Source organism: Palaemon carinicauda, chromosome 9 (genome assembly GCF_036898095.1).
Source record: "Palaemon carinicauda isolate YSFRI2023 chromosome 9, ASM3689809v2, whole genome shotgun sequence".
Classification (NCBI taxonomy): Eukaryota; Metazoa; Arthropoda; class Malacostraca; order Decapoda; family Palaemonidae; genus Palaemon; species Palaemon carinicauda.
Genome location: NC_090733.1, coordinates 132080552 through 132085551, shown reverse-complemented (window position 1 = coordinate 132085551; position 5000 = coordinate 132080552).

Here is a 5000-nt window from a genome sequence, read left to right as displayed (position 1 = left end):
ACGGATAATCTGTCTGACATCAAGTCATACAATACATCTATTGTATAATATCACGTTAGAAAAGACTAAACTGCATGACATCATGTTATTAGGGAATATAATGTAAGAGATAATGTATTTTATACAATTTATACAATCTTGATATGGTTAATATAGATTATAAGAAAGTTCATACTCTGGAGAAGGCACATACCTATAGTCCATTTCTTTTATCGAGGCAGATTTGCACCGACTCGCAGCGGTGCCCTTTTAGCTTGGAAAAGTTTCCTGATCGCTGGTTGGTTAGAATGATCTCGTCCAACCAATCAGCGATCAGGAAACTTTTCCAAGCTAAAAGGGTACCGCTGCGAGTCGGTGCAAATCTGCATCGCTAAAAAAATTGACTATAGATAGAAGAGGGATTCCAAGATTAAGGAACAGTTACTAGATTAAAACTAGAAAAGAACTGAGTGCAGAACTCCGCCACGCCAGCTTATTTCTCGAAGCCAGCTTGCCTTTCTCAAAATCAATTTAGACCGTAGGCGATTTTGAAGTGTGTGTGTGACAGCCATGTGCGAACTTGGGGTTAAGGTTAGGGTTAATTCGGTCGACCTTTTGCTCGACCTTGACCTTTGACCTAGGGCTTTCAAATTGAATCCCTTCCACGTCTCGACATAACAATTAATCCCTGAATGTTTCACTACTCTGAGTAAAATTGTGTCTAGAAAGTTGTTCACACACAAGCACACAGACAAATGGACAAACAAGGACGAAAACATAACCTCCTCGCAACTTCGTTGGCGAAGATAAAAATATGACAGTTCTTAGGCAAAAGGAGCAATCACGAATAAGTAGAGGGCTGGTGGTTCCAAGATAAATGAAACGTTTGAAACTTTAAAACCTCCCATAGTTGTATAAAGAAAGGAGCATGAGTCATAACAACACTCAAAAGGCAGCAGAGTTCTTAAGAAAAATTGTTCAACATAACAAAACCCCTGTATCAAGAAATTGATAATTCCTTTGACCCATGTATCTTAGGAGCAAACGTTGATGATAAAAGATAAAAGATAAAACTTTTAAGCTAAATTAACCTACATCAAATTGTCCTTCCGTGTTCATAACTAATCATTAGAGGACAGAATAATCCAAGAGATATAAGGTGTTAAATAAATGAATGATATGGTTTTAAAAATAAATACTTTCAAGATACTTTCTACTTCAAGTTTCAATTTCTTTAGTTATGTTAAACTTCTAATAAATAAAAAAAAGAAAACAATGCAAATAAAACTAAACTCTTTTGTGTAAGTCTAAAGTTACATAATCAAAATAAACAATAACAGCGTAGTCTGCTTTTAGTAACATTAAACAACAAAGTTACCACGTAACAACTCAATTATTACGCAAGTAAATTGCTATGTTAGTCTAAATGCCCAAGGCATTCAACTTCCATTATGCCTAAAGTAAACAAAAATATACAAAGGCACAATATGATCAGGTCAGCAATGATCTGCTCTTCAGGGTCCATGAGAGAGAGAGAGAGAGAGAGAGAGAGAGAGAGAGAGAGAGAGAGAGAGAGAGAGAGAGAGAGAGAGAGAGAGAGAGAGAGAGAGAGAATGCGGGATACATGAAATTTCTAGATGAGAGTAAAGGGAATTAACTGGTCACAGATGAGAGAGAGAGAGAGAGAGGAGAGAGAGAGAGAGAGAGAGAGAGAGAGAGAGAGAGAGAGAGAGAGATGCTGAATACGTGAAACTTGTAGATGGAAGATATAGTGAATTATCTGGCGTCACAGATGCAGACAGAGAGAGAGAGAGAATGCTGGATACATGAAATTTCTAGATGAGAGTGAAGGGAATTATCTGGGGGTCACAGATGAGAGAGAGAGAGAGAGAGAGAGAGAGAGAGAGAGAGAGAGAGAGAGAGAGAGAGAGAGAGAGAGAGAGAGAATGCTGAATACGTGAAACTTGTATATGAAAGATATGGTGAATTATCTGGAGTAACAGATGCAGAGAGAGAGAGAGAGAGAGAGAGAGAGAGAGAGAGAGAGAGAGAGAGAGAGAGAGAGAGAGAGAGAGTAAAGGGAATTATCTGGGGTCACAGATGAGAGAGAGAGAGAGAGAGAGAGAGAGAGAGAGAGAGAGAGAGAGAGAGAGAGAGAGAGAGAGAGAGAGAGATGCTGAATACGTGAAACTTGTAGATGAAAGATATAGTGAATTATCTGGCGTCACAGATGCAGAGAGAGAGAGAGAGAGAGTGAGTCCAACACTTTACCAAATACCATCGGTTACACCCTTATTGTAACTCCTCCCCTACAGAGCAAGAAAAAAAGTAGAGGATGAAATTGATTTGTTATAACAAGCTGCGTGTCGACCAATGAGCGCCTGATGAATTATTCATATCTAACGACACAAATGCCAATAATGATTTGTATTAATCACCCCTCTTCCTCTAATTATCATCATGAGGATAATATTATCTCGTCCTGCGTACCCTCCGCGTAATTTCGTATGATCATTTATAATTATAATATGCGCTTCTTCATCAAATATTCATTGTGGGGGTCAATTTGGTTCTATAATTTCTGTTTTTTTTTCTTTATAACCGACATTCAAATCTACAGAAAATTTTTCTTTTTTCAAGTATGTTTTCTATTATTTTGTGCATATGCAATATATGATCGAATAGTAACTTCTTGGATCAATTTGTTTGTTGCTATTACTCTTACTAATACGTAACATTCCAAAATATTCCCTGGACAATTCTATCCTGTTCGTAATACTAGGCAGGCAGTTAATTCTAATAGCCAGGCCTTCTCCATCACGAGGCTCAATACTACGCAGTACTCTAGAAGTTTTATTCCAGCTGTGACTAAGTTGTGGAATGGTCTTCCTAATCGGGTGGTTGAATCAGTAGAACTTCAAAAGTTCAAAGTTGGAGCAAATGCTTTTTTGTTGACCAGGCGGACATGAGTCTTTTTATAGTTTATTTATGATATATTTGTTTTTGATGTTGTTAATAGTTTATATATGACATGTCTGTTTTGACGTTGTTACTTATTTTAGAATGATTTATTGTTAATTTGTTCTCTTCATTTATTTATTTCCTTATTTCCTTTCCTCACTGGGCTATTTTTCCCTATTGGAGCCCCTGGGCTTATAGCATCTTGCTTTTCCAACTAGGGTTGTAGCTTGGATAGTAATAATAATAATAATAATAATAATAATAATAATAATAATAATAATAATAATACCATGGCTACTTACTTTTTACTACACTTTACGGACTGCTTATGTGGTCCTATACAGCAGGGGAACCCTACTCTCTACAGCACCTTCACGGTCGTTTTAAAATGTTCATTCGGGAGCATTTAACATTTCACAATGCGTATTGCTCGCTTACTGTTGGATCGTCACTATCGAAGCATTCGCTGAATAAGAAAGTCTTCAGTTTCCTCTTGAAAGCCTTATTATCTTCAATTATTCGGATGTCTCGAGGGAGCTTATTGCATAGTCTTGGGGCCGCATATTCAAAGGCTCTAGAACCTACAGTAGACATATATCTAGATTCCAATAAGTAGTTAGGTAGCTGTCCTCACTATTCTTTCACCCATCTTTCCTATCGGCTAAACAAAAATTGTGCTTATAACGATTTTTATCAATAAAATCATACTTCTTGTTTTTATCTCAATTGTTTGGGTTTGACCTCATCTCCATATTATCTTTCTCAATTACTTCAAGTTTTATGGCCTGGGCATTAAGTAACTGATCTGTCTATCGTAGTCTATCCATCCAGATTTCTGTTAATCCTTTCACCAAGCTTCTAAATACTGGAAACACATTAAATTGTATATCTATTTTTCAATGTAAAGACTAAAAGCTTCATATACATATATCACCTTTGGACGATAGCTTTTCTACATTTTATGAAGTAGATCTAAGGATAAAAATTACTTTTTGAACTTTGCCTTATATAAAGGTCATAATTGGAGTCAAAGTCATACTTGAAGTCAAAGGTTGAATAAGAATTAGTTGAACTTTACAATAAAGAAAGGTCATACTTGAAGGTCAAAGGTTGAATAAGAATGTTAAACTTTACAATAAAGGTACTACTTGGAGGTCAAGGTTATACTTGAGGGTCAAAGGTTGAATAAGAATTAGTTGAACTTTACAATAACGAAAGGTCATACTTATAGGTCAAAGGATAAATAAGAATTAGTCAAGACCGGGGACAATGTGTCTCTAGAATATCTTTTGAACTTAAATTTTGTACCTTTTATTATATTTCGATCTTTATCGCTACTTCCACTTGTTATTTTAACACTTCCTTGAATAATTTAATCGATATTACTTTGCTTTTCCATAGAATATTAATGTCCAGGTTCTAAATTTGTCAAGAATATTAATATCCAATTTTCATTTATCACCTCAGCTAATTTTCAATCTCGCTTTTAATCTCGCTGTTTATATATTTTTGCTTCAATTTTCAGAAATAGCATCTATAATTCAGAACTTTCTTTGTTGAGAAATTGAATCTGTTATTTCAAAGAGTTGAATTAATAAAACCTATTATCTAAATTGGACATTATCTGCTATTCATTGTTACCTTTTCTCTAATAATTATTGCCTTCAAATTCACTTACTAAAGTGTTCTCTCTCTCTCTCTCTCTCTCTCTCTCTCTCTCTCTCTCTCTCTCTCTCTCTCTCTCGTAGTAGTAGTAGTAGTAGTAGTAGTAGTAGTAGTAGAAGTATTTCGTCTTTATCTATCTCTATGAAATGCACTTTAGGTCCTTATATGTATTTTAGCGTTTATAATATTGACAGTCTATGAGTAATAAAAAACACAATTAGACCTGTCGTCGTCCAGCCCGGGGCCATGTCCTTTTAACAATGCAAAACCTTGATATGAGTGTCCGTGCGATACATAACATCCCTATCTTTAGAAGGTATAGTCAATTTCTTTTAGCGATGCAGATTTGCACCGACTCGCAGCGGTGCCCTTTTAGCAAGGAAAAGTTTCCTGAT